We start from the raw sequence: 12,561 nt of genomic DNA, 5'->3' as shown, positions 1-12,561 counted from the left end.
CTGAGGGGCTGAAAAGACTGAAACAAATGCTAAGAATAAAATTGCGTTCATTTTTATGAGCTCACTTAATCCAGTAGTGGTCATCTCATTTTAGAAATAGTTGTCTGTTGGCTTGCCTAGTTTTGATTATTGAAAACAATTTAGTCAGATAAAATGATTGCGTAGTAAAATACAGAGTCCTATCAGGATGACATAGATGTGTATGTAGACATGTATATAAGTAAATTAATTTAAAATATGTAAATTTAATTTCCACTTGGGTGCAGTGTCGTGAGGAAAAAATGTTATTTAATCTTCTGGTTAAACACCATAACATGTAATATTTCCTTATAGACATATGCAAAGGTTACAATTCAATATTGCATTTCTAGAGTGCTTTTCAAGCAAACCATTTCAGAGTGCTCCACAATCACTAAAAGCACTAATTATCATTTCTGTACTTTTGAATTCTAAATGGAATTGCCTCAATAGAAGTAACAAAAAGAAAGCAGCCTAATGAGGCTCTTCATTATTGCTCTTTTATAAGGTATAATTTTGTGTGAAGTTCAGAAAATCAAATTGTGAAAATTAAAAGAAACTGACAAAATAGTTAATATGGAAAACAGTTGATAACTGCCAGCTACATTTGCTTATAAATTAAGAAAGGAGAAGTTTGTGGTTAATGTTAATTATATTCAAAACTGAAGAAAGAAAAGAAATTTAGTCCAAATCATCATTCCTTGATTCAGTTTTCGTTTTCAGTAGACGTTTAAAATATCTTTTTATAATAAAATTGCAGTTAGTGTAAGCAAGGTGGTGTTATTTGAAGAGCATTATGCCAGGCAGGTGACCATTATATATAAGGTTTATGCATTACATAACATACTTAAAGATATAAGAATAATGATCATAGAGTGTAAGTACATACATCATTAAAAATTGGGCCTTATTCTTATTTACTCTAAGACCCTTTTACATTTTTGCTCAAGCATTGTAACTTGGCCTTAAAGGGATAAGGCCCCATTGCACTGCCAGAGCCTTACTGTAATTGAGAATCAAGCCCAGCACATTTGTTCATCTCACTATGAGCCTTTTGCCGAAGTATATGTATGTCTTTATTTCTTTAAGAACCTATGGTCTGATCCTGCAGTCTTTGTGCACTAAAATCTCTCATAAACATCAAGGGAAAACTTGAGTGTGCAGCGATAGCAGGAGTAGACCCAGAATTAACATTTAAAAAATTTATAACACACTGATGATTGTCAACAACAAAAGATAATCCTATATTAAAATCTAATAAGCAGAACAAAGAGGAAAACTCAAACACTATCACCAACCAATTAAACATTTAAAAAATAACATAGAATTAGAGAAAATTAAACAGTAATAAGGCATTTTACAGACATGGCCCCAGATTCAGCAAAGCATTTAAACAAATGTTTAACTTTAAGCAAGAGGAATCTATCACTATTTAAGAGACCACTTAGGTTCTTTATTGTATTGGGTCCAATGAAAACAAAGTCCCTTCCCTGAAGAGTTTATTGTCTGAGACAGGGGTGGCCAGCCTGTGGCTCTGGAGCCTCATGCAGCTCTTCAGAAGTTAATATGCGGCTAGTTGTATAGGCACCGACTCTGGGGCTGGAGTTATAGGCGCCAGCTATCCAATGTGCTGGAGGGTGCTCACTGCTCAACCCTTGGATCTGCCACAGGCCCTGCCCCCGCTCCACCCCTTTCTGCCCCCTTCCCTGAGCCTGCTGTGCTTTTACTACTCCCCCTCCGAGCCTCCTGCATGCCACAAAACAGCTGATCGGGAGGTACAGGGAGGGAGGGGAGGGGAGGTGCTGATCAGCAAGGCTGCCGGTGGGCAGGAGTCACTGGGAGTAGGGCGGAGCTGATAGGGCACTGCTGATGTTTTACTGTGGCTCTTTGGCAATGTACATTGGTAAATTCTGGCTCCTTCTCAGGCTCAGGTTGGCCACTCTTGGTCTAAGAGCTTACAGATGAATGATGACGAATGGCATACAACTAAAAGCAGTGATTTAGTGGTGAAACGGAGGAAGCTTCTTGGTGCTAAGATTTTGTTGTTTGCTTCTGTTGTTGGCAAGGGAAGAATGAAAAGGGATGGAAGTGGAGGGATAGGCAGGAACTACGCTGCACGGGTTCTTCATACCCCCAACAACTATCCTATGGTGAAATTATTCCATGTACATAGGACCAGCACTTGGACTATAAACCTCTTAAATCCCACATAAGCCCCTATGCAGGGGTGCATTTCACTCTTAAAGATGTTGTGACTAATACCACTATGCCTCTGTCAAGCCTGAGGGTATGATGGGGGTAGCCACTGAAAGGTAAATCCATCTGCACGGAAAGGGAGCAGGAAGAGGTAAAGGCTCATTTGTGAACTCTTCTTTGCTGCATTCAAATATCTCTTATTAGCTTTTTTAAAAATTCAGTTGTCCTATCAAAGTTCCTCTAATACAGTATATGTTAAAGATACATTTCTGGTAACATTGTTAGCTCTCATTGATCCTAGGAGACTAGGCAAACAGAGGGGGATGATGACAAATGCTAACTTGGGCTCCTTTTTAATATGTCCCATTGCTTCAGGGCTCCTGTAGATTTATTCTAATGTTTTTCAGAGGAAAGAGGGGATATATTTGGTCATTTTAGGCTGGAATATACTACCAGTCACTTCCTTCATTTTCAAGCTGATCAAATGCCATTTGCTAAATTATATTCCTCAGAGTCCTATTCTGACTGCAAGATACAGTGCAGTGCTATTTGCATCTCTGTGCGTAATCCTATGTATGCGGCCATGTTCCAGTCTGGAGTTGTGGAGCTGGTGAAGCTTTTTGGGGTAGGGTAATGGGGAGAAAATACTGTTTTCCCTATTCTTGTCCCTTCCCTCTCCCCACACAAGGGCCATGGAAATTACTATAGACCTAGGGCTGACATATGAATTAAAATATACTAGAACTATTTTAATTTGCTATGTGGCAAGATCACTGGGGACAGGGTCAGGTTATCTCCTGGTTTTGTATTTTATAGACGCAAAGAATGCTGGTTATCTCTTAAAAGATCTCTGTAGAGCAAGCAACAGTTCTCCAACCATAAGAGGGATGGTCTTGTGCTTAAGGTACTGGGTTGGCAGCTGGTAGTTACCAGATCTGGGTTCTAGTCCCAGCTCTACGATAGACTTTCTGAGTAGTAAGCCACTTACCCTTTCTGTGACTCAGACCCTTCTTCTGTAGCATGAGGATAATAACTGAAGGGATAGCATAGCCTTCAGGCTAAACTTGATAATGTTTATAAAGTGATTAGAGATCCTTCGGTAGAAAGTGCAGTGGAATTGTGAAGTACAATAACTGAACACTTTGCAATAATTTGTTTAAGACTGCAATTAAAAACATGAGTCATGTTTTCTACAACTTATAAATGTTTAAGCTTTCTTACTGCCTGTGTGTAGAAGCTATTCATAATTTATAATAAGGAAAGGGAAAAATTGTTCTCATTAACCAAAAGTGAAAAGATGAGAAATAATGAGCTGAAGCTGCAGCAAAGGGCGTTTTGATTAAATAAGAAGATACTTCTTAATTAGAAGATCTACTAGGAAGTAGAACTTGTAAGGCAAATGTTGAAATCACCAGTAATGAAAATAATCAAATCATATTAGCCTGGAATATATACCCCTTATTTATGTTGTGTGAGTACTTACTTGTGTAAGTATTCGTGTGAATACTTAGTCACACGGTTGACTTCAGAGGGACTGAAGTCAAACAGACTACATATGGGAGTAAGTGCCCACCAGTGTGAGTAAGGGATGCACAATCTAGGTTATTAAAATCACATTTTAAAAGGTTAAATTTAATTGAGCTATCAAGATGTTCACATGCTCACAACAGGTGATCTTTTTAACAACCATTTCTCTTCCTCATCCCATCCCCACCTTGCAGTTTGGCAACAGCATTCATCACACTGAATTTAAAATTTCTAGACTAAACTCTTTAGAACAGTGGCTGTCTTATTATTTTTCCTATAAGGCACTTTGCACACTTTTGGGTGCTGTGAAATGAATAATAAATATTGTGAGTTTGTATTGGAATATGCAGAACATGCCACAGTAGAATGGATGTATAGATGACCCTCTAGGATCCCTTGAAATAGATAAAATGTGGATTGGGAGAGGGGGGGGAACAACAATGGGCGTTGGGGACAGAGTGTTGTAATAAATTCATCCCTTGTCATTTGTTATAATCTGTAGCGTGTTGGGGATGGATGTGTACTGGCCTGTGGCTGTGAAAGTGTGTAATTACCAAAGGAGTGTTCACTTGCAAAGCAGCATTTTCACTGGAGTCCCCTCCTTTTGATACTGTTTACACAGAGCTAAATCACATTGCAAGAACATACATAATGACGTCAAATCAAATGGGAGAGAATGAACAAGGAGACTTTGAAAATGGTAAATGGTTAAATTACGTGGAATTGGAGATGAGTAATAAAGGAAACTGGGGAGAATGGGTAAAGCAGAAAGAGAGATTAAATTGACATGAAGAGGGTGGGATACAGAGAGCAATAAGCAGGGCAGGTTTCAAAAACAAACAGCCTTGTTTAATTCAATTAAACATTTTTGCAATTTTGGGTCTTTTTTCTTTTGGCACCAGAGGCAAATGGAGAAGGCATGCATAGGTGCTCTGTGCCATTTGAACCCTATATTTGCTCTGCCTGTGAGATGTGGGGAAGTGAGGCTGAGGAAGATGTCTGGATAAAGTGTCCGCATAAGGGGCCTCTGTACCTAGATACACCAAAGAGGCAGGCTCTGAACTGCCTCTGAATAGGCTACTGTGGAGAACGTTGTTGGTGGCAGGCTGGAGGTGGGCCAGGAGAGATTCCATTCTTATCAAGATCCAGTGCACCAAAACCTCCATAAACGGTGTGTGTAAGGGCATAGGCTGCTAGGCTATGGGCTGGAATAGTGACCATAGAGAGGAAAATCTGCCATACACATGCCAACTCTACAGAGTTCTCTGAATGAAGGAGATTTACTTAACCTTTATGCAGTATTAGGGTATAAATGTCACTACCGAATCATAGAAATGTAGGGCTGGAAGAGCGGTCGTACAGGGCCGCCCAGAGGATTCAGGGCGCCAGGGGCAAAGCAATTTCAGGGGCCCCTTCCATAAAAAAAAGTTGCAATACTATACAATACTATATTCTCATGGGGGCCCTTGCGGGGCCTGGGGCAAACTGCCCCACTTGCCCCCTCTCCCCCCCGGGTGGCTCTGGGAAAAATAAACATTTAAAAACTTGAGAAAACTTCTTTTCAAGTCACCTTTACAAGGTATCACTGGTTCTCAGCATCAGCTAGTGCTAAAAGGCACTACAGCTCATTAAAAGCGTTGGACAAATATTTTCTGTCAAAACTTTTTTTGGATCGAAAACTAGGGTTTTTTTAAAAGTAGAAAAAAATCACGGATAATGTCTGCTTTCCTTCAAAATTTGTTGTGGTTTTTTTAATTGAAAAGCTGAAATTAGTCTGCCAAAACCTGAACATGGTTTGGAGTTTCAGAAGTGTTTTGCAAAATATTTGCTGCTTGCTGTGTTTGATTGTTTAAAGAAACAATAAAAAAAATCTGCTTAAAAAAATCCAAAACTTTTGAACCACCTCAGCTTGTGACCAAATGCCTGAGCCCATCCAGTCAGAGATTTCTCCAGGTTTCTGATACTCTGCTGGCTTCCTTGACTCATAGCTGTCTCCATAACTTTGGGTTCATTTAGGTTAGAACATAAGAATGGCCATACTGGGTCAGACCAAAGGGCCATCCAGCCCAGTATCCTGTCTACTGACAGTGGCCAATGCCAGGTGCCCCAGAGGGAGTGAACCTAACAGGCAATGATCAAGTGATCTCGCTCCTGCCATCCATCTCCATCCTCTGACAAACAGAGGCTAGGGACACCATTTCTTACCCATCCTGGCTAATAGCCACTAATGGACTTAACCTCCATGAATTTATCTGTTTCCTAGAGACTGGCTGAATGGGGTCCCTCACAAACTGGAGACGGTTACTGTGGGTTTGTCTTTAGTACAGCTTATGTACATACTCCACGAACTGAGCATTTGAGCTTGTTCCAAATCTGGGATGAGCCTATGTTGTGAAAACTGAAATGCCCAAAATAGCACATGCATATGAATGGATACAGGGTGCTAAAATTAAATAAACCCAGGGGGTCTCAAAGTGGCCTGCGTTGCCCAGGGCTCCAGCGGTGATTTAAAAGGGCCCAGGGCTCTGGCTGCTGCCACGGTAGCAGTAGCAGTCGCTGGGAGCCCCAGGCCCCTTTAAATTGCCAGGCCCCGGGGCAGCTGCCCCTTTTACACACACACACACCCACCCACCCACCCATCAGTGGCCCTGCGGGTAGGGTCTCTACCCGCAGGGCCGCTGATGGGGGGGCAGGGAGGGAGGGTAGGAGACAAAAGGAGCAGTGACATTAAAGCGCTGCCATGGCAGCGCTTTAACACTGGCTGCATACGGGCCAGTACTGGTGGCCACTTCTTACTGGTATGCCATACCGACCCATACCAGCCCACTTTCACCCCTGCCTAAACCTCTCTAGCTGCAGATTAAGCCAATTACATCTTGTCCTACCTTCAATGGACATAAGGAACAATTGATCACAGTCCAGCTGTACTGCTTCCTCGCCAGTTATTTCCCAAATTGTATTTGTGCATTTGATTTTTCCTTCCTGAATGTAGTACTCTGCACTCATCTTCACTGAATTTCATCTTATTGATTTCAGACCAATTCTCCAATTTCTCAAGGTCGTTTTGAATTTTAACGCTGTCCTCCAAAATGCACAGAACCCCTTTTTAGTTGGTGTCATCCTCAAATTTTATATGCCCAGACCAGTGGTTCCCAAACTTGGTTTGCAGCTTGTTCAGGGTAAGCCCTTGGCGAGCCACGAGACGCTTTGTTTACCTGAGCGTCCACAGGTACGGCCGCTCACAGCTCCCAGTGGCCGCGGTTCGCTGTTCCTGGCCCATGGGAGCTACAGGAAGCGGCACGGGCTGGGCCACCACTTCCCGCAGCTCCCATTGGCCGGAAACAGTGAACCACAGTCACTGGGAGCTGCGAGTGGCTGTACCTGCGGACGCTCAGGTAAACAAAGCATCTTGCGGCCTGCTAGGGCCTTATCCTGAACAAGCTGCGAACCAAGTTTGGGAACCACTGGCTTACACTCTACTCCATTATGAAAGTGATTAATGAAGGGCTTATGCCCAGTAGTTACAAGGACAAGCTAATGGCTAATTAGCTAAAGGCTAATTGTCAGAAATGGCTCACCATACTAAAAAAATACAAAGGCTAAGAGTAGGGAAAGCATTCTACCATTTTTGTTTGCAATCACATGTAGAAATTAGTTAAATAAGTGCCTGTATCATCAGAAGCATCTTTAACACAATAACTGATATTAAAATTATGTGTATTTAATTAAAAATTAAAGTTATTTGGTTTTCCAGCTCATATGGCTCAGTTATAAAGAGTTAGCATGCTTTGGGCTTAAATCTTTTCTTTACTTAATCAAGAAATTACAAAATGCTACAGTATGAGCATTAATTACAATGTCTGCCCTTGCATACACTTTTTATATTGATAGTGAATTCTAGTTAAACTTCTGATGTATTTACTCGTACTAATTTCAACATATTTCTTCTTGCCACTTTGGCTAATTCAAAAGCTTGATTCACTGAACTTCACATACTCCCTTTTCGCTAGGACAAAATATAGTTGAGCCAAAACAAACCAATTAATGCTAATATTCCTGAACATAGGAATAGTTTAGAGATTATAGTATCTTCCAGTTATGTTTCCACCATCAGTTTCTAGCCCTTCTGGTCATGGAGAAAAGCTTGAAAACATGAATCAAAAAGCAAATGAAAATAACCCCAAATTTGTTCATGATTTTTTTTAGAGACCTGTTCATTATTTTTGAATGCTTGAGGCTGTCAGTACTGCTGATTTAATTCTGGTTTGTCCCTTCTTTGAGCCTCAACAAATAAGTATCCTAAAAGCAGGCACTCCACTTTCCTTTAGGCTGGCAAATATTGGAGAGTTATTTAAATTCCAAGCACATGGAAAATGCTGAGGTGAAAGCGATTTACTTAGTATTAACCTGTCAGCTTGAAATCCAGCAAGTCACCTACAGGAGCAGCATGCTCATGCATGTTAAGTATCTTCAGCTCCGGTGACACCATAATGTGATGGCTCTGACTGGTGAGTTGAACTCAAATTGCCTATGAAGAAGAAACTGCAGCGTGACCTTCTCATCCAGTCTCTGAGGTGACAGTAGGTCTTTCCTTCCTAGGAAAACCATAGCTTAGCATTATAATATTTTTCAGTTAATTTCAATTACTCTTATTCCATTTTCATTCACTGATATATCACTCTTCCCTTCTGAGTTCAGCAGGTTTTTTGTTTGTTTTTTTATCTCAGCAGGAGTAAAACATCCAAATTTGACTAGAATGTATTAACAGGTAGATATATCAATAATGAAATTAAATGTATGGTAGATATTGCAATAAATTGATATGTTAATGAAGAGTGTAGAGTTTAATTCCACGTTAAAGAGATTAATTTGTAAAGAATAAGTATTTTTAATTGTGTTGTGTGAGCAGGGACGGCTCTAGGATTTGCGCCGCCCCAAGCAGGGCGGCACGCCGCGGGGGGCGCTCTGGCGGTCGCTGGTCCCGCGGCTCCGGTGGACCTCCCGCAGGCACGTCTGCGGGAGGTCCACCGGAGCCGCGGGACCAGCGGACTGTCCGCAGGCATACCTGTGGGAGGTCCACCGGAGCCGCCTGCCGCCCTCCCGCGGGACGCCGCCCCAAGCGTGCGCTTGGCGCGCTGGGGTCTGGAGCTGGCCCTGTGTGTGAGCTAGATATATGGTTGAATTTGAGGACGTTAAATTTCAATGAAATATATACAATGTTCTTTTAAAGATGTCTCTGAGAACATGTAAATTCATTTCTACATGTGCTTTGCAAACCGGAAGATTGGAAGCCTGTTTGTTTTTCTTAATTTATAGAGAACCATTTTGTATGAATTAGGTTAACCTGTTAATTCCCAAATACAGTTCCCCCAGGGAGAAGTCCACGGTAAAACAGGTTTTGCGCAGAGAACACTGTAGGAACTTGGGGAGAACTGAATTCTCCTCCTATACAACAGCAGACTCAGGGCAGCACTACAGATCCTCTAGGTCTGTTACTCGAATCCTTGGGTGGGAATAGTAGCTGGAACACTTATACAGCCCCACGTTGGTGTTTATGGCCACTAGTCCTGTTCTCTGTGCTGGGATTTGAAGAGCAGAACAATTACAAGTCCACTGTATCACAGATCTTTTATGACCATCCACTGATCGGTGAATTTCAATCTTAATGCCTATAGAGAAAAGGCAGGTAATTAGTAAAAGGGGAAAGATGGTGAAAATTTTGTTCTTCAGAACAACTGAAGTTCTCTTGAATTCAACTGTGCTGTTATTTATCTAAGATGAAAGTGACTCCTCCTGCCGGTTGGTGCATTTTGGTTCATTCCAACAGCTAGACACCCCCCACTACCTGCAACCCCTCCCACAAAGTGCTATGAGCCAGACTCTCTACTCCTGCAAAACAAATCCATCTTTTCCTATCTCATCTGTCACCCCTAAAATAAATCCATTGCCCAGAAAGTAAATCTACCTTTTCCCTCTCAAAAATCTATGTATCTTCCTCCGCTTGCCTGCTGCTCTCCTGGTCTGCATGATCAGCAACCCTTGCTTCCTAACTCCTATATGCTGAGGCGGAGGGTTTTAACACACTACCTGTGTGTTCTAGTTACCCTCCTTGAGGTGCCTGCTGCCCTGGAGTGAGAGTTAGACTGAGGGAGGAGCAAAAAGCAGAGCTGCTGACTATATGTATGGGATGCTGATCTGCAGGGAGAAAGGCCAACTAGCAGGTAATGCTGTTGGCACTTGTTACTGAGGTCCTGATGGCTGCATCAGAGTCATAAGTAACAGAGCTCCCAGTCAGTGTATTCAGGATGATATTTATATGCACAGAGAGGGCCAGCATGCGGTTTATATACCATTTAAATCACACTTTAGTTCCCTCTGCACAGGCTTGAATTTCATGCTTAAATCGCATGCATCTGAGAGAGAAGAGACCCCCCCAGCTGGTGTGAATATCTAACCCACTAGGCAATTGCCCCAACTCCCAGTCTAGACCTAATCAGAATAAATACCTATATGAATGTTGGGGAAACAATTGTGTTACCCACGTAGCACCCACGTTATGAAAGACTGAAGTAAATTAGCAGCATGCATCATTTGGCATAATTGGAAACACATTTATGTTTTCCTAAAACAAAAAAGAAAAATTATACAAATAGTCTAATAATCCAGCAGAGATGGGATTATACACAGCAGATCAGTAATTATCATTGGGAGTAACAGCACAATGGGCATAAAGTAACTTTAGAGTAACCTTTATTAGTGTAATTAGAGTTAAATGCACTATTAATCTAATGATGAGTGTGCATGAACTATCAATTAAGTTTTCTCATGAGTATCCAGTAGAATGTACCAGGAATTAAGAAATGAAGCAAATTTTTCTTTCTTTTCTTTCTTTTTTTTTTGGTCTAATGAGGAATAAAGAGAGTTTAATCATCTAATTTTCTAGCTAGCAACTATTGCAATCTGACTAATAAGAGGAGACATGAAAAATACCTCCAGAGATTACAAAGCCTCTCTGTCATTTACACTGGCTTTATTCCAGTAATACCATTGCCTTCAATAAATTTACTTCCAATTTACACTGGTTTAAGTAGGAGGAGACTCAGACTAAACGAGAATTGGATTTGCTCACCAGAAGTTTTTATTATAAAAGATAAGAGGACTGGCACCATTCTGCACCCCCTTGTTTCTAGTTGAAGCTGTATGTTCTTTACCTAATTTAAAGCTCAACAAGCAAGTCATCCATAATAGAATACTTACTGCCTACACACGGCGAGAATTTCTCCTCTGCTGAGCTCCACTCAGTGGGAGTTGAGGAGCCAATTCCAGCACCCTGACCATGAGGGCCAGTCTATGCCAGTAAGATTGTTCTAATTTACACCACTGGCACGGGGCCTCCAATGGATTCTACATCAATGGAGGAAAGGTGTAGTGGAATTCAAACCCACGACAGCCACATCCCATCTCAACATGCCCCACCTTTCCCAGACACTTCACCTACCCCAGGGACAGGGGCAGCTGATGCAGGAAGAATCTCTACCAGCTTTATGCTAGTGGGAGCTCCCCCGATGGCAGGGGAACTCCCTCTCTGCTGGACATTTATGGCCAGAACATGGCCCTCTGGTGCAGTGCAAAGGGGTTGGATCTCAAGTAAAGAATTTGGTCTATAGATTTTAGATTTGGGTAATATTTATACCAAAATTACTATGAACATAGGCAATCTCTTCTCGTTCCTACAATCTACCAAAGGAAAATACATGCAAATTCTCACAGTTTGGTCCTTTAACAATTCCTCCCATCCTTTAGTTCAGAGAATTCAAGCATTGTGATTCTAGTTACTCCCTGCCTGATCCAGCAGCCATTCAGATCAATGGAGTCTTACCATTAACTTTAAAAGGCTTTGGATCAGGCCTCATATGAGTAAGATGCCTTTCCCCATACCCTTCCGAACCTGCATAAGAGAAAGCATGGAATACAAATATATGACATGTACGAAAGCTATACAAGTAGCATGTGTTTTACATATTGGTCCTAAGTGTTCATGTACTGAGTCATGTATGAATTAGTATGATCTCTTTCATATGCTACAGTTCATATACGTGTGTAACATGAATAATCATAGAAATGTAGGACTGAAAGAACCTAGATAGGTCATCTAGTCCAGTCCTCTGCACTCAGGCAGGACCAAATATTATCTAGACAATTCCTGACAGGCGCTTGTCTAACCTGTATTTAAAAACCTCCAATGATGGAGACTCCACAATCTCCCTAGGTAATTTGTTCCAATGCTTAATTACTCTTACATTAGTTATCTGTGTACATAAAATATGTATGTCCTTTCTACATGGATGGCCCTTAATTTTAACAACAAATGTAGAAAGGATAATTTGTGAGCACTGAATCAGTCTGGGTCTTTACTACCTTGGTGCACAGTCTAGGCACGTATCATGGAGCATTAATCCACTGGAAACATAAGGCTTTGCAAACATAGCAGCATTTGTTTAACTCTGGAAATAGTTAAAGTGGTTAATTCTTCGCATGCTCCTCGTAATAAATTAACCCCCTTCCCCCCACCTTAACTTTCACATCCATTTTTAACTACATTTTCTTCAGTCTTTTAAGTTTTTCTTTTTACTGTGCCAGCTGCTTTGGGAGCCAAGACACTTCATATATTTTTTTCAGCTTCATGGGAGAGAGGCGCAGGACGTTGATAAATTGGAGAGAGTTCAAAGAAGAGCCATGACAATGATTACAGGATTAGAAAACATGCTTTAGCAATAAACTCAAGGAGCACAGTCTATTTAACTTAATAAAAGAGAAGAT

The 12,561-nt window shown here is 41.3% G+C and overlaps 1 protein-coding gene across 2 annotated transcripts in view; it reads left to right on the top strand.

Moving 5' to 3' along the window:
• Positions 1 to 12,561, top strand: part of AK5 (adenylate kinase 5) — a 132,919-nt gene that overhangs the window by 9,883 nt on the left and 110,475 nt on the right. The gene's annotated exons all lie outside the window — the stretch shown is intronic.

This window comes from Mauremys reevesii, linkage group 8 (assembly GCF_016161935.1).
Source record: "Mauremys reevesii isolate NIE-2019 linkage group 8, ASM1616193v1, whole genome shotgun sequence".
Classification (NCBI taxonomy): Eukaryota; Metazoa; Chordata; order Testudines; family Geoemydidae; genus Mauremys; species Mauremys reevesii.
Note: the sequence above shows the minus strand (reverse complement) of the source record. Positions and strands in the feature narration are given on the sequence as shown.